General features: G+C 39.2%; 1 long non-coding RNA gene across 1 annotated transcript in view; it reads right to left on the bottom strand.

Annotated features, from left to right (window-relative positions):
• LOC307157956 overlaps nucleotides 1–25504 on the bottom strand; it is a 46317-nt gene that overhangs the window by 7420 nt on the left and 13393 nt on the right. Inside the window, exons 4-8 of the long non-coding RNA XR_013821145.1 lie at nucleotides 23996–24076; nucleotides 17971–18069; nucleotides 9202–9964; nucleotides 8253–8367; nucleotides 7889–8095 (exon numbers count right to left, since the gene is read on the bottom strand). This is a non-coding gene — a long non-coding RNA (uncharacterized lncRNA). The remainder of the gene's footprint in view (nucleotides 1–7888; nucleotides 8096–8252; nucleotides 8368–9201; nucleotides 9965–17970; nucleotides 18070–23995; nucleotides 24077–25504) is intronic.

Here is a 25504-nt window from a genome sequence, read left to right as displayed (position 1 = left end):
CCAATGACAGAGCGGGGAATCATGAGCTGGCAGCCAGGCGTTCTCCCTCTGTTCACTGTAACCGGATATTAAACAGTAATTATATGATCCTGAGGCAATCTGATTAGCACAGAGAAAAAGCCTTATTGATCCCAGGTGCGGATCAGCAGCCAAGGATAAATATTTATTCTACATCTCTCGCTATGATGGTATAGAGCCACTCAAAACATGCCCGTCAAACAGAGGGAGTTTATGCCAGTATCAAGATGAACCCGGTCTGTGACGGTCGGTCTTGCGGAGAGAGGATGGAAATGGAAAGTTGGCAGGGAAACGAAAAAGGGGATAAAGACATCTGAGGTTGGGCATTACATCACTTACAAAATAACTTGTATAAATATAGACCGATTTTACTCACTGCGGACCTGGCACAGAACTGGGGACCTTCAATTCAAGAGATCACCATGGCACAGCGATGATAATCTATTCAAGGTTCCAATGTACTTTTATAGATACATGGTACTGACTGATTGCTATATTCATAAATCATGGTATTTATATGGTACATCTGGAGAAAAGTACCAAAAAAACACAATGGAGTACCAATTTCAGTGCCATGGTGTATATGGCAAAGTACCATTTGATACCATCAATGTACCATGGTACTACCACAGTACTTTTTAGGGTGCTATTTAAACTAATTTAAATGAGTACCATGGTAGTACCACACCATAGAAGTAAAGGTATTTCAGAGAACACCATGATTTATCTACACTTTTAAAAATAAAAGGTTCTCGAAGCAATGCCACAGAACCATTTTTTGGGTTTCCCTTAAAATAACCATTTTTTTAGAACATCTAAATAATCTTTGGCAATAGAAAAGTTCCATGGACGTTAAAGGTTCTTTATGGAACCATTGTTGCAAATAAAGAACCTTTCTTTTTAAGAGTGTATGCCCAAAAACCATTGTTTTACCATAGTACATGTTAAAAACTTGGAAAAACTATAGTACACCAAAATATTTCGAAGAATATTATGGCAGTACCATGGTATATGACCAAAAAGCCATAGTAATATATAATTATACATTTCCAAACAATCATGATAAAACCACGGTATCATGTTCAAAAAACAACAACATCATAAAGTGATGGTCCAAGGCATTTAATAGAATACCATGGTAATACTATGGTACTAAAATCTATGTCTAAAAATGATGGTATTATCATTGTACCATGTTAAAACACTGATAACACTGTGGTATTCCAAGGTATATCATAGATAGAATACCATAGTAAAACTAAGTCTTTCATAAAGTTTTCGCTATTGTTATGACCACCGCTCAAGACGTCATTTGCTAGAAACTGTTGCCAGAGAATGACGAGTCTCTCTTGCTGAGATGACGGGGGGCCACAAACATCCTTTGCGGTGTGCGGCTCATTAAATCTGCCTCTGGGTAATCCAATTGATCTGCAATTCGTTTTAAGTAGCATTAAATCAATGCGCACAGACATGAAAAGCCGGGCTCTTCGTTGACTTCAGTGGAGCTACCTGCAACACTTTGTAATATTGATAATACGCCACTCTCTCCATTTGAGCTTTCTTTTTTTCTCATGCAAATGATTGCTGTTTGTAACCGGGCCTGATCAGCGGGGTAAGAAAAGGGAGTTGAATGCCGCGGGGAATTGATTTAACTCTAGAACAATGCAAGGAAATGCAGCGCTTTTCTCTAAGACTGCCTGTGTGTAGAGATAGTGTTTATCTTGAGTGTAATCCCAGCTTCTCTGCGTCTTTAGCAGAGACTGTGGGCCTAAAGCAAGACAGACGCTGTAAATAAGGATTTCCACCTCACGTTTTACACACCACACATGCTAAGTGAAGGACTTTACGGTCCAAACACAAGGGAAGAGGGGTAAGATGTGTCAGTGCACTGCAAAAACTGTTATTTTTTTAATGAGAATGATCTAATTTTGCATTTAAAATAACAAAAAATCCATGAAAATGTACTTGAAAAGCAACACTTTAATAAAAATACGCATCTCTAATAAAAATTAAAAAATTCACTTGTTGTAAGTAAAAACAAGGGGGGAAATGTGCCAGTTCGTTAAAACAAATCATTTTTAACATGTAATCTACTGTATGAAAACAAGCTTCTCGGGTATATTTATCTTGTTTTTGATTTTTAGATATTTTCAAAGAAAGTAATTAAAAAGTAATTAAGAAGTCTTTTTTTTTTTTTTTTTTTTTTTTGCGGTGTGGTTAAGATGTCACTCCTTTAATGCACAATTTGTCTCAAGGAAAGTAAACAAAATCATTTTGCATTTCAAAGTAAATTTTCTACATGACAGGGTCAAATTAATTATGTCAAAGGAAATTTAACCAGGTCTAAAAATGCAATACACCTCAATTTTTTGGCTCCATCATAAGGAAAAGCAATGACTTCTTAAACAAATCTTTCCCAGAATATGACGTGTGGGTTAAAGTGAGTTAGATGCTTTGGCATAAAATCTGCCACTCAAAGGAAATACTATTAATATTACTAATACCATTTTGCACTAATGTACACTGAAAAACATCCCTAATGTTCCCCTAATGTTGGGCAAGTTACAGTATGTAACTACTTATAGATGCTATCTTCTAATATGATTTTAAAGCAAACATCCTGAAATCTAATAAGGCATATTAGTGTATAAATCAAAACATCAGCATGGACATGGCATCTGGGAAAAAAGGGATTTGCATATTAATAGCATATAGTAAAGGCTACTAGAGTTGAAGGTATAAACAAACGATGTAATTCCACAATTAAAGCACTGCATCGCGTCAGACATTACAATCCCAGCTATTGACGAATCAAACTAAATAAAATTAGAAATGAATTCCAAAAGCAAGCTCCCGGTGTGATGTGCAGCCCTTCATCTGAATATTACAGCGTAATTAGGTCAGGCTGTTGAATTTTTAATGCTCTCTGAAATCATATTCGTGCTCGCTGTGTGTCAGGTAGAGCCCGGCTCCGACGATACATCATCATGCAGTGACACCAACATAATGGCCATCCCTTCAAATGTGTGACCTTTTCCAAGCTTGCACACCCCAGTGCGACATATCCAGCCACCACGTTTGGCAGGAACCCCCTCACGTGTCACACACACCAGAGGGAATAAATGCTCAATACTAAACTATGAAATAAGACGGTCCAGCATTTGATTCATAATTATTATAGACAATACAAGACCATTTTACAGCTACTGTATTCATGTGGTGTACAGTACCACACCAAATACTAACTAGAGCACTTACCAGTGTAGCAAATCCAGCACTGCTGGAAATATGAATGATACCTTGAGAAAAGGTGAGGAACTGTTTTTCTAAGTGATCAGACATACAGTTTTCACTGATTAAAAAGGCAAAAAGTCTAGTGACCAGAAAGAAAAACATAAGAAAACATGCGCAGAAACTACAATGGAAACACATTTACAGAATCAATTAATCAAAGCCGTCAGTCTGAAGGCCTGGCTATGCAAGACTAGTAAGAAACCACCCAGCAACACCATAACTGCATAGCAGGGTGTTTCTTCAACTTTTATTGCCAATTTATGCTCTCATCATGAAAATCTCGCTAAAAATTACTGGCGCACTGTGCGGACACCCTCACCTCTCTCTGGTGTACGTGATGAGAGCTGACACTCCAGTCCGGAGTGGAAGTGGCCACCGCAAGGCCATAATAAAGAGCCCTTTCTTTAATGTGAGCAGCTCTGTGAACAAGGTCAAAGGTCAATGGTAGCCACTTTCCTGACACTTTTAACCCTCTAATAGACAAGAAAAGACAAAACATACAATTACCACTAGGTCAGACAGGCCCGTTGCTATTAAAACCAGTAGAGGGAAAAAAGGTGTGGATCAGGAGAGAACTCTAGCTGACACTTCGCTCACCCTCAGTGTGTAAAATCCTTCATTAGAGAGTGATAGCTCATCCCACGCCAGCTTTTCAACACAAACCCCACTTCTGATCCCATAACTATCCCAAGATGGAAATGATTGCATCTGGAGTTTCTAAACTGACAACTCTATTTGCACTGAAATAATCCTCTTTCTTGGCTCCTGATACCTGAGAATAATCTACCCAGTGAAGGGAAGGCATCCCCCTGACCGCGCTTCGACGCAGCCGCTCGCTAATTTAGCCATCCAGCGTGGGCTTTTTGAAGCATGCCGTATTCTAACTGGAGCTTTTAGCTTAGCCTGCTATGCAGTAATTTAGGCCGGGCTCGGAGGATGACAGCTTACATATGTGCCGGGGTTGTTGTGGGGATCCGAAGATTACAGCACCTGCCAATAAAATGCATGGCGGAGCGCTGAACGACTAGTAAGGAGCGCGGATGCAAGCTCTGCATAGATACGGTATGAAACGCCCTTCGACGCGTTAAACCTGTTAAAAGGCAGATGGATGGATGGATGGATGGATGGATGGATGGATGGATGGATGGATGGATGGATGGATGGATGGATGGATGGATGGATGGATGGATGGATGGATGGATGGATGGATGGATGGATGGATGGATGGATGGATGGATGGATGGATGGATGGATGGATTTAAAATATGAAAAATATTAATTAAAATGCAAAAATTGCAATGTTTAATTAAAAAAAAAAAACTCAAAGAAAAATTAAGAAAAAAAGTTGTGACGTGCTAAGTAACAAAATTACATGTTAAACTGAACAGAAAAAACTCAAAATGGCCCACACCCACAGAGATATATGATATAAAATAATGCTTCTATACACTTCCAAGTTGTTCAAATTGATATTTTAATTACTTTTTTCTTCTTTTTTTATATGACTACATTTTAAAGCTGTTCTTTTCAAACAAACTGCAGAAGAAATGCTGCAGAAAGAAAGTGTTGAATAAGAGAAAACGCGAGTCACGCTGGCTAGAAAATTAATAGAAATTGCACCTTAAAACAGCATTAACAACTTATGAGAGCCATTCATTAACCGGCCGGGTGTTAATCCATCACTGAGAGAGAACCATGAAGGACGTCCTCTTACAGCGCCCTGGCAGGAATAATCACACGTTTCTGAAATTAAAATTCAGAGGAGGGTCCATGTATCACCGGCTAGTGTGAAGCCATGAGATAATAAAGGCAACGCAGGTAATAATAAATAGAAGACAGTGAATGAGAGTCATAAATACCCCAGCGAGCGCTAGTACAGAGTCACGTTTGACAGTATCGTGATGATGGGTAAATACATACTGTTTATCCATTTGACCTGACACTTTCAATGAAGAGGAGGAGTGTGTGGGATGAAGGGATGAAGAAAGACTCCCATCACAGGTAAAGATTAAGAACAACTATAACAACTATTACAAAGGGTTTGTTTTAATAAGGAGTAGAGATGTGTTTTGTGAATCATTATAGAGTGACAAAATTATAAGGTCAATTCAAGTTCTTCCATTTCGTTTAGTAAGTATGGACCTCAGTCTGTCAGAGCAGACGCCATGTTTAATTAGACAAATGAAAATGACACTTTCAGGGAACAGAAGTTCAGTCGAAACATCACAAAAAAAGATTAGATGTAACCTATGACCTTAAAAGAATGAGAAAGGTTTAATACAAGTTAACTATAGTTTAAAAACTGTTTTTATCACCTGTCCCCATGTACTTCCATTGTAAGTGCCTTACTGTAACAATGATTTTTCATTTTTCATTTTTTTTTTTCATTTTTGAAAATGTGTTCTGTGATAGTCAGCATTATGCCACAAACGCTGTTAATAGCCAGAACATTCCTTTAAGACATTTGTTTTAATGTCAAATTAGGATCATAAGCCCTTTAAAATGTTAGACTCTGGATGTCTTAAATCTTTTAATGTAATGTATGGTATATATTCATAAAGAGGCACCATGATCGAATCGCATGACACTGCAATATTCAGACAACCGTTACAACAATGTTAATCAATTAACATTGATTTCAAAGACATGGCGTTTCTTTCATGATGTTAGCATCTTTAGCTATTGAATAATAATAATTAGAGCACTTCCTCTCCGGCTTTACAGGTTAAGTATTAATCAATGAACACATAAATCACAGATCAGTTTTTTTCAATACTTCTTGTAAAACAGATTCTGATTGGTCAATGCACCATTTCAGCCATACTAAATAATTTATGTATTTGTATGTAATTAAATGGAAGAGTTATGAAAATATATATATATATATATATATATATATATATATATATATATATATATATATATTAGAGGTGGGCATAGATTAATTTTTTTAATCTAGATTAATCTAGATTAATTTTGAAATTAATCTAGATTAATCTAGATTAAAATGGCTCATTTGAATTCTGCCGAAGGCATTCAGAATATGTGTGCTACCCAAATAATGACTATAAAAGTAAGTCTTTGAGAACGGGTTTCTCAAGCCAGGTGGCGCATTAGACCAGGGGCTCATCTCCTGTTTCCAAAATGCATCACAAACTGCTTGAGAAAGCTGTTCAACTCAGACTGTAAAGGTTACTACTGTACTGTTACCGTCCGTAGGCAACATAGGCCTATGTTATTATCAACTACTATAGGCTATCAATTAGGGATGGGCGATATGGCCTAAAATCCATATTGTGATATACATTGCAGCCTCTTGCGATAACGATATATATTATAATAAAACCATTTCAGAACAGGTTACACAGACCCTGCTAAACAACTGCTAAATGTATTTTTTTTAAAGGGTATGTAGTTTTGAGAACATATATTGTGCAAAACTGTAAGTATACAACATAATTTTGCAGATAAATCAAATTTAAGTACACTAGCTGCAGAGACTTAAGTAGGTCTAATGTTTATTATGGCTTTGAGCTTATGAAACCCCAAATTTAAAGTTATAATATTGTCTAACTGATGTCTTTTCAGTTAAAAAGAAACACAACAACGATTCTTAAAATCGGGCGTAGACAGAGATTATGTGTTAACGTTACACCACTAAGATATATTGGAATGAGAATAATACGCGCGCGCTGGTATTCAGTGATATCATGTTTCGTTTTGAATTTGAGGTGAACGGATTAGTCGTGTGTTAACTTACCGAACCGTTACCCCACACACTCTGTCTATAGTTTGCTGCTGTTTGTCGGACGGCTTAAATCCGAACCAAGTCCAAATAATGGATGTTGCAGCTTTCACTTTCAGCCGTGTTTACTTAAGATGACGACGAATATGCGTTGCAGCCGGGTTTACCTCGCGGCCGCGGGTAGATTGCGTCATCATAGCTTGTGTAGTATAGTATATAGAGCCATCTCCCAACCCAACTTGGGGAATAGATTAACGGCGATATTTTTTTTATCGCGCGATAAGAGTCTCGCGTTAACGCAGCGCGTTAACGCCGATAACGGCCCACCACTAATATATATATATATATATATATAGCATTAAAAAAAAAAAAAATTGTAATGCATTTATTTGATCAAATTTTACTGCAATTTAACTGTTTAAGATAAACTGCCTTTCTATTTTAATATATTATATATTTAATATAAATTTATTCCTGTGATGGGTAAAGCTGAATTTTCAAAAACAGTAATTTCCAGTCTTCAGTGTCACATGATCCTTCAGAAATAACCATTTTTTTTTTTTTTTTTCAGGATTTTTTTGATGAACAGAATGTCTTCACTGTCACTTTTGATCAATTTAATGCATCCTTGCCGAATAAAAATATTAATTTCTTTCAACAACAACAACAACAAAAACTTATAATGACTTGGTGTAACCATATAGTCAGGTTGAATAACACTAAAAAATAAAAGCAATTTTAGGTTACCTGACAAAACCTTCATAAAGAAACACTGGCATTTTTGCCATGATTCTCTGACCTTATAGTCAAGCGTTCACAGTTCTGAGTCACCTGTGAAAGACCAGAAGAGGTTATGATGGTGAAGATGGACCTCTGGGCTCTCAGCAGGGTGCTTCAGTCACACTGGATGAGCAACAGCATGTGTGACTGTGTGTGTGTGGCGGCAGATTCTCCCTGGGCATCTAGGGTCACTAATAAGGAGATGTTTATGCAGAGTGTGTCACAATCTTGGTGTCTTTTCCCCTCTTTCCTTCCCTTCTGTTTTCAATTATTTACCATTTTTGAGCAGGAGAGAGGAAGAGGGAGAAAAATAAGAAGAAATAAGTAGTCAAGCTTTTGGACGTTTCTCGATGGCGTACTGCACTTTTCTCAGAAACATCATGCATATTTAAAGTTAATAAAGCCTATTCCTTACCTTTTATCCAGACTTTTTAATGTTGCGCGAGAGAGGAAGAGCTGGGAACATCAGAGTGCTACTCAGAGGCATCGGCTGTGTCCTCAGGTTCAGTGTCAAGAACCAGACCACGTCCCTGAGGAAGACATACACGCATCATTATTACACTAATGACATGAAAACAGCACCAAATAATAAAGCATTGATACTCTAGAGATGCTTTTGGCTCAGAGCGGGCCTTGCTGCTAATCGGCATCATGTTTCAGCTTTGGTGTCAATTAAGTTTTTGTGCACTTCTTGGTTTTCATACAGTATTTATGGAAGAGTAGATTGACAGAGAAGGAAAACAAAAACAGCTTATTCACATTTAAACTTCAAGATTTAAAAAAAGCTTGTGGAACAATCACATGTTTTGTCACTCTCTGCTATCTGTAGCCAACGAGTGTAATGGACATAGAATATCTAAAGCAAGTGTATACAGAATAACACTTGTCAAAGTAAAGGCTTTGGCAGGTAAATAAAATATAATAAATAAAATATAGCTGTTCGCCAGTTGGTCGGTAACTATTAGGAACAGAGTACCTAAATATATATTTCTTCTGAATAAAATTAAAATATATATTTTTTAATATTTAATGAATTAAGATAATGCAAAATACAGTTTCATGTCTGCAGAAATGTATTAATATATAAGTCTAATAAATAAATGATTTTAATGATTAATTTATCAAAAGACATTTATGGCTAGTAAATGTTCTTAATTCGCCCACCATTGGCTTATAGGTGCTGTGGTAACCAAACAGGCAGTAAACGAAAATGAAACAACATTGCATGAAAACCCACTATCAGTGACTTATTCAATGAAAACAGTAGATTTATATACAGCATTTGGAAACAGGCTTTCTTCTCACTGCTATCGTCTTCTGAAGACAAAATTGACAGTCCAACGGTAAGAGCGATTTGTCTTCACCTCGTGCGTATGCGTAGTCGTGCTATCGGCTCAAACATGGGCATCTCCACTCAAGAAAAAGGCAGCGGGTGGATTTGGTAGGGAGTCTGACTGAGACGGTCATAAATCAGGGCCGGCGTGGCAGGATTCCGACAGGCTGCTATGGCTTTATCTGCTGAACAGCTTTCATCCTCCCCAGCCCGTTTATGCATATCCACTGGATATCCCACCTCCACGGCGTCCAAAGCTTGGGCTCAAGGCCTCTCCAAACCCGCAGTCTTCCCAGAGATCCCTATTCCCTTTCCTGCTTAATTGATTCTGCTGGGGTGTCAAAAAAAAGAGAAATATAGTGTATATCTCATCTTTTATTTAGGCAAGCTTTGATATGGGCGATATTTAAAAAAAGGTTAATATATATAAGGACTAATCTCACGGGTGGGTTTAAAATTTCATGAACAACTCTCCGAAAAATAAAAAGAACTAGTTGCAAGTGTTAAAAAATGAGTTTTTTGGGTTTTTTTTTTACTTGAACTGTTTTTTTCATGAACTGACTTACATTTTACAGCATGAATGCAGAGTAAAGTTTAACTTTAAACAACTTCAAAGTCAAATATGTAACACTTTGCAAACCATTTTACTTTAATGTGATGTATTTCAGAGACTACCCAAGAGAAAAAAGAATATGGCATTTTATCCATCAGGAATTGACTGGATCATCAGAATTGCCCTGCGCATGACATGTTCGGAAGGAGGGATTGAAAATTGGAGGGCTTGAAGATGTCATCTGAAAAGGAAAATTGTTTTAGAACTGGAGCAAGTTTTAACAAAAGATTTGAAGATTAGCTATCCATCCATCCATCCACCTAACCATCTACCTACCTATTTATCTACCTATCCATCCATCCATCCATCCATGCACCTAACCATCTACCTACCTATCCATCCATCCATCCATCCATCCATCCACCTACCTACCTCTACCTATCTTCTTTTTCATCAAAACAGAGGTAATAGGTTTAGTTTTTAGTCTCAATGGACAACTACCGTTGATTTCAGATCTCAGACTCTCAGATCGGCCTACAGTCTCCTGACGTAACGTGCCTGTAATCTCGAGCACAAAAAGGGGAAAAGGAGAGGAGAGGAAGGTGGAAGCACAGGGACGGTGGCGGCCCAAGATGCCGGCGGAGCCGTGGAGAGCGAGCAGGCTTCAGCCCCCAGCATATTCATAAATCAGCTCTTTCAGGAGCTGTCAGCCACTCCATAATGAGGGTTATTATTCAGCTCGGGTGTCAAAGTTACTATCAAAGGACCGTCTCTGGAAGGCCCTCTCACTCTGCTCCTTGTTAAATAAACAGCGGCGTACACAAAATGGCAAACAAGACGTGGGTCAACCTGATACAGAGCGGGGCCACGCGGGCCTCTGGAGTAATTTACCCTTCGGGAATAGCCGACTGGGGAGATGGATGATATCAGGCCTTTCAGAAAGATTAATGGAGAGAGAGGACAACAAAAAAGAAGAAGTGAGAGCAACTGAGATGTTGGAGAGGTAGATGGAGGATAAGGAGAGATGGCATCACATCTTTCTAACTAGAAGGGGTAATAATGTTTGTGTTCAATGACCAAAAAACCCTAACATTTATCCCTAATTAGCTATTTACCCATTTTAGCAGTGCAGACTATTCCCCAAGCGGTGGTTAAAATAACTACCGACCATAAAAGTAGCTCATTGCAACAAAAAATAAAAAAAGGCTTCTTGCCTATACGCCATACATTAAGGCATATAAAATAAAGTTAAACGAATAACGACTAAGCTATCAAAATTGCAGAGCTTCTACAACTGACAGCAAAATTCCCCACATCACTTGACCTCTCGATGATAACAGTCTAATATTAACCCTCTACGAATATATGCTTTAAAAAATTCATTCTCTTTATTACTTTGTTAATATCAGACAGTGGCCTCGGAGCTGAGGGTAGTATTAATTTTGAATACTTGAAGGGGGCAGAGGAGATGAGGGGGCGAGAACTGAGCTGTATGGCAAATGAAAGGGCTAATCTCTGTTTAACATTAACAAGGGCTCCACACATCCAGAGAGCAGCAAGATTATAGCTCTCAACGTGGGACTCTGGGTTATGGCTGCACTGAAATACTTGACTGAATATTAAAAAATGAACTGCGTTTTCATACACAGTAGGTTATGGAGTAACTTACTATGAAATACTTGGGTAACACTTTAAAATAACAATAACAAACATTATAAAATAACTCTCTGGAATACTTGATTCTGATTAGTCAATCATGTCATTCTGCAATCAAATGTTTTTGCTTGATGATGACTAAACTGTTTAATTCAATTTAATTAACTAGTACTAGTCTCTTATACAATTAAATCATATTGATAAACTACTACTACTACTACTACTACTACTACTACTACTAATAATAATAATAATAATAATAAGCAGCCAAAATGCAAGCGGAAAGGGTGGAAAATAATTCTTTCTTCATGGAGAAAGGGTTTAGAATATGATTATATTTAGTTGGCATCTTGGGTGGTAAAATCAATTAAATTCTACATTGAGTAAATGGGAAGGAAATCACTGATAGTTGCAGGCCATTCCTCAAATTGTCATAATTACCACAGCCAGAGGGGTCACCATCACTGACTCTGTTCAAGGACAAAAAAAAGACTTTCCCAGGAGGAAGAGGAAGTGCTTTCCTCTTGTGTTTAAAGAGGAGAGCAACTCCAAACAGTGAGGAGTCGTCATCGCGGGCATTGATTTTCATCTCACCTACCTGAAGGCAACAGATTAATCTTTTACATCTGTGAGTTTGAGACAGGCCTTCACGCTGTGCGAAAAATCACCAACGTACCAGAGACCAATTAATGATTTTGTCATTTCGGTGCCGGGACAGTGCATGTTTGTCAAAGTATCTCTGCGACGGTAATTTGTGCCATCTGTTCTCGTAGTAGTGAAGAAAGCTGAAATATGTGATGCGTTTAAACTCAATAATGTGTCATATGACTGGTGGGGCCTTGTCTGGTGGACATGAAGAGAACATATGTTGTCTTCCAGCCCGCGGGCTGACATTGAATATGAGAAAAGACAGTACTTCAAGGCAAATGCCGTCCCTGAAGAAAGCCTGCCAGAACCTATATGGCTCAGTGTATTGACAAATCTCTTGTGGACGGCACAGACATGGAGGTTTACGAGGCTAGTCTCTTTCAGTCCCCGTCGCTGTGGTGGGAAGGACTGAAGTCTTCAAAACAGGGCCGTCCCGGGGCGGCTTGGGGGAACCCCGATGACACGTTGACTGACACCTTGTGGGGCCAGAGTTAAACAATCTTTGAATTTAATTAAACAGCTGAAGATGCAATAACCTTCACTGTTTCTATAGTTGATCCAGTTTAACATGACCTGCTTGTTTATTACGCACAAGAGGTTGGGGTTTAATTGCAGTGCTGAGGTGAGGCTTTGGCCTGAAGATGGATGATACGGAGATAGACTCCTGCCATTGGAGACTGCAAAACATACTGGCAACACCGGTGATGAATAACGAGTCAGAAGCTCAGTTTTCCCATAGGAAACCGTCTTGTACAAAAGGTAGAAAGTATGACAACCAACCTTTACAGCTTCCCAACTCCTCATCTAGGCTAAACAGTGGAAGTTTCTACACAAATCACACAATATACTGCTAAGCTTCAATGGTGGCAAAGGATAAGTCAACGTTTAGTGTCAAAATATCTTGGAGGATAGACAAGAAGAAAGGGAAACGAGTAGCAAGAAGAAAAATAGCAAGTGGCACATCTGCAAATTAGCTTTGACTGCTCAACAAGGAGCATGTGTTGACAAGGGAGAGAGCTGATGTGATTTGCTGACACCAGCAAAGGAAAAAAAAGAGAGACAAAACAAATCTAATCATCCCTTCCCATCAAGAGGAAATCGCTGCCTTCTTCTTTCCACAAAGACCCCCTTGGCTTAAATCAATTTCTAACAAACTTGATTCTGAGGCGGTAACGGGGGGAATCAACAGTACCTTTCAATTTAATTCAGTGCCGCGCTCTGGGAGAGAGCAACTTTCATCCATCACCATCATGAGGCAGGAGCACAGCTGTAACGCTTATATACAACACAAGACCCGGTGGAGGGAAAACCCCATGAAAATACATCTTTAAATATCAGTTTACATGGCCAAACCACTCACATCAGGTTGTGATGGGAATCACTGGCTTTTCCTATAGAATTCCGTTTTTGAACTCTTTTGTAAATGTGTCTCTTTACACACCATCATAAATATCCAGTAAGAAAGTTGATGTTCAGTAACTGCGCTTACAAATTCAGTGTGTTTCGAACTCTAACTTTATGTGCGATTTTCAGCATCTTTCTACCACAAAATTTAGCAGTTTCTTCAGAGATAAAAGAAGCTGATGTAGTGAAGTTTGCACTCAGTCAAAGGCAAGAAAAATCTAAAGAGACAAGAAAGAGAACATCTTAAGGTCAAAAAACTTGTTTTTCACACACATTTTGTTTAACTAATGTGGCTGCAAACTGCTTAAAGCAGCACAGTTTCCTTCAAATGGTAGTTAGTCACAAATGTCGACAGTTTAACTTTAACCCTGTAAGCCCAATATATATGAAATACATCAAACACATTCTTTTAAATGGAACAATGTATGGATAGTTAAATAAAGTTGCTTTAGTCTAGTAAGTGTTCATCTCAAAATATTACTAACAATACAAGTTAGTAATAGGTCGGCATGAAACGGAAGTTGCAATAGTCTTTTGTTTCCTATTGTGACGTATATCAGAGTGAAACGGCTTCTCATACAAGAAAAATGTAGAGCGGGACTTGATTTTGTTCATCGGGAATTCACTGGATGGTTGTGGTTTGTTATTGGTTGATCTCACCTCATGTGAGTGACAGGTTGTCCCGCCCTCGCGCCAGTAAACGCGTAATCACAGAAGAGATGTCGCTGCAAGAGGGAGAGGAAGATTACAAGGCTGCATGAATTAAAAAAAAAAAAACAAGATGTGCACGGATAAATAATTTACAATAAATACTACAATATCCCATAAAAAAACGAGAATTGTCCGGTTTGATTTCATGGGGACTTTAGATTGTGCACAACAAAGCCAAGTTTTGATCGTGTTGATAATTTAGAGGCCTTAAAATGTGCATATCAAATATGATACAGTAGGCTTTATAGGATTAAAGTGTCTTCAAACCGTTTCTCCACCATGACAGTGGTTGACCTGAAAGAGAAAACTGACTGTAAAAGGACAGTTTAATCTAACGCACGCTTCAGCACCCCTAGTGGCAGCGTTGAAAATGCTTGCATAGCTATAAGCGTCTGCGTTCGCGTTCTCATACTCACAGAGAGTGTGTTTGGAGCCCAAAACTGGCAGCTTGCACAGGTGAACATGCCGCAGCTGAAGAAGATGATTTGCAGGAGGAAGCGAAGACCCTTCTGAATCGTTTCTCTTCCTACTTCACTCTGGCCACATCCTCCCTTTCCCTCCACCCCCCCCGCCACTTCCTGTCATTAAGCCTCTCACTGCCTGTCCCTAAAATAATCCCAGCAGTTTTTTGTCAATCCACTAATAATTCAATTTAGCAGGCCCGGCACAGAGCTTCGCCATTAGTTTTGAGGACGTGATTTAAGATTGATGACTTGTGCCCCTTGGGAGTCTGTTTCATGAGGTGCTGGGGGGTAGCGGGGGGGCGCCGCGGCCAAGGTACGGAGGAAGAACAGGCATGGGAGTCGAGCGAATTAAACTTTGGAATTGATTTTCTTAAAATTTGAGTTGACTAATGTGACAAGTCGCAGCTGTGAACGGCAGAGCGCCGGGTTAAAAAACCCGCGGCCTGTCTCCTCCAGGCTTCTCACAGTGACACGCCAGCGAGAGAGAGAAAATGTGTGTTAGGAGGCCTTTTGCGCGCACACACACACACACACACACACAAACATATGCTGCCGCTCAGTCATCAACCTGCTGTCACCGACACAAATTACAGCTAGGAGAGAGAGAGAAAGCTAAGAAGAGAGACAGACCTCACATCACCACAGCCTCAGAGTTGCAGGTACTGCAGGTAGTGCTGACAAGGGACAGGTCACTGCTGTGACATTGTTGAATAATTCAAGAAAAGAAAGAAGGAACGAGGGGGGAAGAGAGAGGGAGTAGATAAGTCAATGACAAAAAGTATAGAACATGTATGGGTGGATACTCTCGGCTTGTCGTAACACTCTGCTGTGCCATCAAAAGCAACATATTGCAGTGTCTACAAGTTACATCACCGCAATACAATACTTCTGGTCTGGGAGGCCACATCTGCTAACATTTGCATCCGTCTACAAATCACAGGCTTCTCAGTCTTTCTGAAAATAAAGTTGACCCTGAAATTAAGTTTCTTAAAGGTATGGACTCATTTTTTTCTCATGAAACAATGTTGATGAAAAATTAGTGCTTTGAAAAATGTGTTGAATGTAGAAATAATTGAGCATCAGTAGCCAAATAAAAGTAGTTTCATTTTACACGGAGTGGGTCACCTCATGGAGGCCGCCATTTTGAAATCACATGGTCAGTCAAAGTTCGTACGGTTCGCTTTATCTTGGTCATCCCTCTTTTAGCAGAGACTTTTACTAATAGAATAAATGAATCATAGCCAAGTAATGCATTTCTACAATAGCATTGGAAATATAAAAAGATACAATATACAAATTAAAACATAATGATATAGAGATAGTAATGATAAACAGAGATATATATATCTCGTCCTAGATTTTTTTTCTCAATGAATATCACAAATACATTAAATTGACAAAGCAAAATGTGTTGCGAATGCTGTTTGTTTTAGTTGTGCTCTAGAAATTAGGCCTTTAAACACTCATAATAATTTGCTCTCCAAAGTACCACCTACTAGACCACCAAACAGACTGAATTATTTTCTTCATTAACAGCAGCGTGGCTGTAATTCCCCGGCCAATGTGAGTCACAAAGCGGTCCTGCTTGATCCAATGGCGCAATTCAGAAACGACTTAAAGAAGCAGTAAGCAAACAGAGCCGAGCGACGTGGCCCCTGATGAGTGAACGCTGGAATTGGTTTCACGCTCGAGCGCAGCCTTTAAGACAAAGTACCTCAGGAGATAATTATAGTGTCAAGCATCCGCCAGGCCGGCCGTTGACGATTGGCCAATATTTAGCTTTAATTAAATCAAAGCAGAAATGTAATTTCTCCTGAGTGATCTTTACACAGAAAGTCGACTTTAGAAAAACACAACATAAGTCTTAACGCGTCTCCTTTCGTCCCCTCTGTCGCTGCTGAAGTTTATTTTGCGACCAAACACATCACCCAGCGTATGTGAATCCTGCAAACTGATGAAGTAATGAACTTTGTGAAGTGTTCATTCACCTGAGAGGCATCGATTTAATGAGTTGGCTCTTAACTTTGGGGTCTGTGAGAACTGTATATTATATTTTCATGGCACAATACCAGCCGGATTGAATACAAATTATATTAAATGGCAAATTGTGTTAATCTTAAGAATATAACCGAGATGCTACAGAGTTTAGCTTAATACTTTGACACTAGTGCAGTAGGGTTGCAAACAATTTTGGACCTCAAAAATGGGTCATGGACCAAAAAAATGATTGAGAAGTTGTAGAAATGGTGTGCGATTTCACAGTAAAATGACCATAAAGTTGAGGAAAGCACTTCATCATAATGACATGAGGCCACAAGCTTTTTGAATGTTGCTGAGAATGGCACACATACAGCGAATCGTGCAATGTGCACATATCTGCAGTAAGAGCAGCCTAAATAGACATCCCATACAAAACACTCACCGGAGACATCACAAATATTTAAAATCTATTACTTTCAATGCCTGTGCTTAAAGTCGTGCTATTGATTTCATTTGCTGGCATCCAACAGAAAGGGCTGTACTTTTCTCTGCCGGCTGTTTGGGAATATGGCAATGTTTGGCTATAATCATAGAGTGGACTATTGATCTTGCTATTTTAATATGTTGTGTGAGCAGCTCTGTTTGACTGCCTTTTTTCATTAGCCGACAGCTCTCTGCCTTCAAGCCGGGGAATTAAAACTGCCTCTTTCTCTGTTTGGACTGCCGGATGAAGCCGGCTAAGAAAGGTCAATACAAAATTAATATGGGCATTAATATTCTTAATGCAAACCTGACGCGTGCAAAGTCTTAGTTTTGACTGAGGTCCGCACAAAGTTAGATATGATCCTCCCGAGGCGGCCTCAGGCGCAGAACACCTGCGGTCACACATTAATTGCGACTGTCTTGTGCACATCATAAACTCGCAGCTGATGGTGATCAGAGCGCTTCGGCGATGACTGTGAATCTCCTTCATTTGAATTGATTGTAAAACAGCAGGAGAAAAAGTGCTTCAGCAGCGAAAACATTCAGAGGTTGCCTCTGTGTTAAGAGATTTAATTACATTTATAATATGAGGAGGGATTTGACTATGCAAATGCCTTTAAACTGAAGAGTGTTGTATGTAAACACGCCAGTTGATCGGCGCCCAGGAGGGGAGCGAAGGGATGATCTGTCTGAATAAGAGACCCTACATAGTTGCAGAAGAAAAAACGAAGACGATCCATAGTTCTTAAATTAGGTTCTTAAATAATTATAATTAGTGTAGACCAACTAATTGCTAAAGCTACTCTCTACTCTTACTGTCTTTATGTGGACATCTAGAAAGAGAGCCATTTGGACCACATAAAAAGCAAAACTTGAAAAAAGAAAAAAAAAAAGTACATACAGGGCATTACACTCCAGCTTGCCGTCATCCCAGAGTGCATCACTTCCCCAGGTAAATGGCGCACACGTACACGGCTGTGGTTTGTTCCTCTTTGGACCACTGTTGATACAGTATACACATACACATTATCAGAAGTGGTCACTGGAGACACTTTAAGACTTTTACTCAGCTGACCACTTGTGTTCAGATCACCAGAGACAAATATTAATACCAGGATAAACAGCCTTGATTATTGATAAATAACTAGAAAGTACCCTTATTAAGATTCTAGGCCAAAGACTGTTGTCTTACCTAACAACGAGTACAGTAGTGTTGTGTTTTCAGAGTAAACTGAGGGCTTGGCTGTAGAATTCCCATCTGTGTAGATGTAGATGTACCTGCTGTTATTTATGAGGGCTCTTGTTTAGGCATGCACACCACAGATGCTGGTAATTAATCCAGCGCGCAATTAGATATTGTTTCAATTCACAGCTGAGTGTAATTAACTTCTGGAGTCCTTCCTCTCGGAGCGAGCTGGCACTGGGTCGAATTAGATAGTATAAGCATGATTTCTAATCTCTAACCTAAGGCAAGAAGTGCAGGACTAATTTCATGTTTTCTTTCAGAAATAATCAACTTCCTTTGAAAGTGTTTCTGAGGCTGATTAGTTCACAGACCGTTTAATTGGCATGTTGTTCAGATCATATGAGGACAGGGGTCACATTTGCAAACGATCTAGAAACGAGAAGTTAGTATTACAATAACTTTGGATAGCGAATACAGGTAGTGATGGGGCATACTTGTTTCACCAGACTTGTGAGGGCCAAATTTCTCAAATATAATAAAATGACTTCATGAGGCTAAGCGTTAATTTTCTTATATATTATTAAAATGTTTTTAATACCAGCATTAACACTAAACTACAAATGGTTACAGTAACTTCAGGACAACTAATAATAAGCCATTTTTAGCTGGATTTCACCATAAAACATGAATATATACAGAATCTGGGGTGCTTTTTAACACTGCTCAGAAAATGACTACGTGTATATACTGTATATGCCAACATATCTTTCAATACATAATAAAATGTCAATAAATAAAATCAATGGCCAATTGAATTATTAAATGTACATGCTATTTATTGACACATTATTGAAAGACGTTTTGGAAGAACTATTTATTAATATAGAAAAAAGGCTTAAGGCTGAGATTTAGGTAAGTTTGTTCTGAATGGTAAAAGATAAAGAAAGGTCCTCCTTTTCGGTAGAAAGAAAATTGGTTTCTCCCAAGTCTTACCCTGTAACTTTCAGCTTTTGAGTTACTCTACAGCTGCCTTCCATAAGACCTCTCTTTGATCCGTGTTAATGGGGACCATTAAGGTCTTTTCAGTGTGTAGACGCATGAAGCAGTTCCATTTATGTTGCTTATGAGCAAATCTCGGGTTTTGGGCGAACTGGGAAGCAGACCACCTATGACTCTGGCTCTGCTGGGCCGTATTGCCATATCCTTCACCGGAGTGATGCTTCATGGGTTCGCCTTGACCTCCCCACCATTTCCAGCCATCAATCTGAGCCCGATTCTGCCTTCTGCCTTTGTAGATGGGCACATCTTTTTATTCTAAATCCGCTCTCATTACGGTTCCTCTCAGCCAGTAAGTAAGAAGACCTCAGCTGAAAGTTGGGAAGGTAATTGAGCGGATCTTTCCCTCCGCTTCAGTACTGAAGCGAAGGCCTACCCAGCTCCTATTTGCCTAGATTCAGGATGTAGTGGCTACGGCTGAGCTGTCGGCCGGACTTCATCTGTGCGTTCACGTCTGGGCAGTGGGTTCGTCGCCTCATTATCAGCTGGTAGAACTGTCAGAAGTGAGGAAAAAACATGGTTGTAATGTAATCTGGTCACTGGACTTTTTCCTCTTCTTAATGACGGCCTTCCTCGATCTCTCTGCCCTTCTACTCTTCCTAGTCACGTCTGATGGACATGGCGAGGAGAACAGGCCGATTGCATAATATGATATTGATCTTCACCCGGGGGCAAATGCTATTATCCCTGATAACCACATAGATGAGACAAACAATCTAAAATTAAGAAAAAAAATAGAAGGAAAGAATGCATTAATTTGCTGTGCAAACCTCCGAACATCTGTTAACTAGTTAGGCTTGGTTAATAAGCAAAATAATTAGGGTTCTATCTTGTTTGATTCCCTCAGCTTCTTCTTCTGTATTCATATCTGGAGAGCAACGAGCGCTGAGACCCTCAGGCAGAAGAAGCAATAATATGAGCCCAGGAGAGCCATTCACAGGCAGGGAGAGAGGAGGCATCCAGAGGAGGCTCCCTGGCTCTCCACCTGGGCGTCTGGGAGGCTAAACGGCGCAGATATCGCTTATTAAACCATCTGCCTCATGCTAATTAGATTATTGCAGATAAAGAGAAGGAGTTTTCTTTGTAAATTTTAATGAGATAATGTGTCAACCAATTGCACAGGGAAGATGGATGTAATTCGGGGACTCCGACTGCAGAATTTCAGGTGAAGGTGTGCAGAGGAACAGATGCGGGTTTGAGGGTGATTAATCGCGTGCATCCAAAAAAAAAACAGCTAAGGGGAATGAAAATAAAAACAGAACTGCACAGAACCCGAGATAAAAAAATAACTTTATCCGAGAGCTGCAGTGATGTCTTGGATCACAAGTATTTTTTGGTTTCTTCAACTACTGACACTTTAACTAACATTTTTATTTTTGCTATCTGAACATCAAACTGATAATATATACAGTGAAATTAACCATTGCAACTTTTACTCTATGAAAATGATACATTTTAAGTAAATTACAGCTGACACTCCACCATGATGTGGTAGACATTAAATTAGTTTGTATCTCTGTTGATGACTGAAAAAAGAACATAAAAAGTATTACGAGTTTATTTTATTAAAATACATAGGACTAAAATAGCCTCAAGTTAAAGAAATAACATTATTATTTATACTAAATATAAACTTAAATCTGGCACCAAACAAGGTCAGTATTGATTTACTATTGTACGCCAGTAACAGGACTGACAAAGAACACCTGGTCTAACAAGCACCTGGTTTCCCCTTTTTGCCATACGTAGATAAATTTCAGCTTTGAAGGAGAGAAAACTGAGAGCTTTGCTAACTAATGAAGCAGAGGCTATCGATTAGGGCCGTCACAAGAGGAAGGCATAAAAGTACACATTCAATAAGGGACTTCATATCCCCGTCCAGCTAGTGTAAAGGTTAAGTGCTAAGGAATATTACCAGGATCAATACATGACTGCAACTTCACATATAGTGCACCATGTCTTCTCACTGGATAACTTGACTTATACAGAAGGAAAGGAAGTCCCATTTCCGTGGAAAAGGTAGGAAGCTTGCATCACAGAGCGCAAACCCCAGTTCATTGCTTACTGGTGGTTAGCGCCGTTCTGTAATAAAGCCTTTGCTGTCATCAACAACTCAGCAGTGTAAACTGGAGCTTATTAAAATTTAATAACCGTCACTTTGTCTCTGTTCACAATAAATAACAAACTCAATTTCCTCCCCGTTACGGCAAGAGAGGCTCCTTAAGCAAGACAAATGAATGGTTTGCAGCACAGACTAACAACATTAACTGGCTAATTAAACAACAATAGAGGATGCTGGGGCTTCTTGCGATAATTATGCAATGTAGTTTAATGAAAAGGTTAACTGTGCATGAGGAATACGATGTCTTTGTCTCAGTGCCAGACCATTTGGGGAGCAGAAAAAGAAACACATTTGCTGGATTTTCCTCACTAAACAAGGCAAATTAAATGTGTTGCACGGCTTCTGCTTGGTGTTTTCCACAGACACCAGTCATTAGTATCCCAGACAGCTCAAATATAAATGAGGTGTAAGTACATACTCTGATGGCTCCGTGATGAACCATTCTTGAGGGCCATGACCTTATGTTTAGCACATTGCTATGTGGTGCACATGTGGGAGATGCGGTTTGAATCAATTTCGCATCTGGTCCCAGCTCTATCCTCTTCATCCCATCAACTCCTGTCAGATTTACAATCACAGGGCACTTTATTAGGTACACCTTGCAAGTACCAGGTTGGACCACCTTTTGTCTTCAGAACTACCTTAATTCTTCATGGCACAGATTCAACAAGGTGCTGGAAATATTCCTCAGAGATGTTGGTCAATATTGACATGATAGCTTCTCGCAGACGCTGCAGATTTGTCGACTGCACATCCATGATGCAAATCTCCCGATCCACCACATCCCAAAGGTGCTCTATTGAATTGAGGTCTGTGGGGGCCATTTGAGTTTAGTGATGTCAATGAGTGTCATGTTTAAGAAACTAGTTTGAGAAGATATGGGCTTTGTGACATGGCACGCTATCCTGCTGGATCAGAAGATGGTACACTGTGGTCATAAAGGGATGGACATGGTCAGCAACAATATAAACTATGTTCAATTGCTACTAAGGTACCCAAAAAATTTCCCCCGCACCATTGCACCACCAGCAGCCTGGACGGATCCATGCTTTCATGTTGTTTAGGCCCAAATTCTGACCCTACCATTTAAATGTCGCAGCAGAAATCGAGACTCATCAGACCGGGAAACTTTTTTCCAATATGCGTCCCAATTCAGAGGCTGCATTCGAAGGACGACTGCGTCCCCGTAGCACGGCGAAGGCTGTCCCAATTCCAAGGCTACTTCAAATGCGGCCTCCAAATGAGTCCTTCGTTTCCAGTGCAATGAAGGATACAACAAATGGATCCTTAGCAGCCTTGCCTATCCCAGAATTCATTGCACGCCAGTACCGACAGGATTTTTTGCTTTTGTTTAAATTGTAGAATTACACTTTTAAACGTAAGTATTGGGATTCAACTTACTCAAATATCTAATGATACAAATGTAAAAATGTAAAAAAAAAAAAAAAGTTTAAAACAGTTCAAATGTTGACATATCTTGCTAAGATGCAATTGTATGGGGAAATGGACCATGGTGAATATATTTAGACAGTTTGTGAACCCTGTTTTGTTTTCAGACAGTTTAATAAAACTTTCAAGCAAGTCCAGTACAAACGTTACTGCCACTCATCAACGGCAGATGTCACAGTATAGGTGACAAAAACAATCCTACAAAGGCTAGACCGTCCCGATTAACAAAGCTTGTTCCGACCTTCGTGGCCTTTTAGGTCAGCGTCCAAGGATGCAGCCTCTGAATTGGGACGCAGCTACATTGTGGTCCGAAGTGTTGCGCGTTCAGCTCTTCTGCAGACCTCGGTTGTATAGATGAAATCCTCACACAAGCTGACTCGCTGTGCTCCATATACCTGTATGGCTTGAGAAGCTGGTGACGGCAGTATTATCCAATTGTGAGCTCCAGTGTGACTTCTCGGGGTTGGTCAGGTGACTTACTGAGCGCTCTCCTCCACTGGCCTGCTCTCACTGAAACATTCTGAAAATGTAATTACAGCCTCTGCTGAGAGGTATGGATAGCCATTTCAGTCAGCCACATTTCCATAAGCTAAGCCTTTAAATATTCCATTAATTGATAATGTAAATGCCCTTGAGACGCAGACTATAAGCTGGTAAATCACTACTGGGGCCTCCTTTCCATTGCAACACTACCGTCTCAGAAACAAAAGCTTTTCTAAAACCTTCCAACAGAGGCCTAACGACCCTCCTGTTTCTACATCTATACAACAAGCTGCTTTTTGCATCTATATCCCAACACATGGCCTATAGATTGATGATATTTACTAGTGTGAAGGGTTTAGTTGTGGTGTTGACCCTCCCCGCAGTGCCTGTAGAGGTGAAACTCACCTTGAAAAGTGAACATTTATGATTCTACAGTTAGCTAAACTCAAATAATAGTACCTTGGGTGAAAAGGCCAAACTGGCCCTGTTGCTACTCTTCAGATGAGATTGAGTACGGTCACTCTAGTTTTGTGTACTAACCCTTCAGAATGGCTTTTTGGGAAGGCATATCTGAGATTTAGCGGAAAGTGACAGGAATGAATGCGATGAATGAAATGAATGAAATCTAACCTGTATCACCCATATGAACATCACAACTCACTCTGCCTGAAGCCTCCAAGGCTCTTCCTAATGTGTTCAGCCTTCAATGTTCTGAAAAAATGAGAGAGAGAAAATACAATTAATAAAAAAATATATAAATATGCATACCATAATGCTTAGAGATGTGAGTGTGTGTGTGTGTGTGTGTGTGTGTGTGTGTGTGTGTGTGTGTGTGTGTGCGCATTCCAACCACAAAGTGTTTATTAATTGAAATAAAAACCCAGAGAAGTCAAAAAACAACCAAGGGATCAATAATGTATGGCCGCGCATTGTGCACACGATGCTGCTGTTAATTATTCAGTAAACGAACTGACATACAAGTCCATTAGTGTTTTTTAAATGCAAAATTACTGTGCAGAAGAGCAGCTAGCTTTCATTTTTTCATGGCTTACGAGCTTAAAGAATTTATGATAGAAAAATATTTATCTCGTTTTGAAAGCGTATGATGCAAATCTCCAATGATGAACCATAATGGATGATGTCTTTTCAAAAATAAATGCGCTGTACAGAGCATTCCCACTGCAGGCATTTGAGAGGCTTTTGTAATGAATTTGTGATGAAGTGTTGGTTGACAAATAGAGAAACATGAATATTGTAAGCATTTACAGCGTTTTACTTACAAGTTGACACATTTAATATGCTCACTAAAAGCTAACAGGTTTAAATGACTTTTCCTTCAGCTGAGTGCAGAAATGTATTTTGTATGCAGGAGTGATTCTGTATTCTTGTTAAGAGATGCATGTGTATTCTTGTATAACATCAAAGCATCTGTTCATAACATTTATATTTAAAAAAAAAAAAAAAGCAGAATACCTTTTTCAGCAAATGGTCACACACTAACAGAAGCATGCAAATACATGACAAATCTGCCACAGATAATAACTGAAGCATTTTGGAAGAAAAAAATAAATTATTGGGAATGTAAACTAATAAGAAAAACAATTACTGTGCTGATTACTTATATTAATCAAAGTTAATTGCATATTACTATTTTTATTATTGTATATATACACATATACATACATGTATATACATGTACAGTGAGGAAAATAAGTATTTCAAGTTCTCCAACTTGGAAATCATGGAGGGGTCTGAAATTGTCATCGTAGGTGCATGTCCACTGTGAGAGACATAATCTATAAAAAAAATCCAGAAATCACAATATATGATTTTTTAACTATTTATTTGTATGATACAGCTGCAAATAAGTATTTGAACACCTGTCTATCAGCTAGAATTCTGACCCTCAAAGACCTGTTAGTCTGCCTTTAAAATGTCCATCTCCACTCCATTTATTATCCTAAATTAGATGCACCTGTTTGAGGTCGTTAGCTGCATAAAGACACCTGTCCACCCCATACAATCAGTAAGAATCCAACTACTAACATGGCCAAGACCAAAGAGCTGTCCAAAGACACTAGAGACAAAATTGTACACCTCCACAAGGCTGGAAAGGGCTACAGGGAAATTGCCAAGCAG

This window comes from Squalius cephalus (assembly GCF_949319135.1).
Source record: "Squalius cephalus genome assembly, chromosome: 4".
NCBI classification, from domain to species: domain Eukaryota; kingdom Metazoa; phylum Chordata; class Actinopteri; order Cypriniformes; family Leuciscidae; genus Squalius; species Squalius cephalus.
This window is presented reverse-complemented; position numbering and strand designations above follow the sequence as displayed.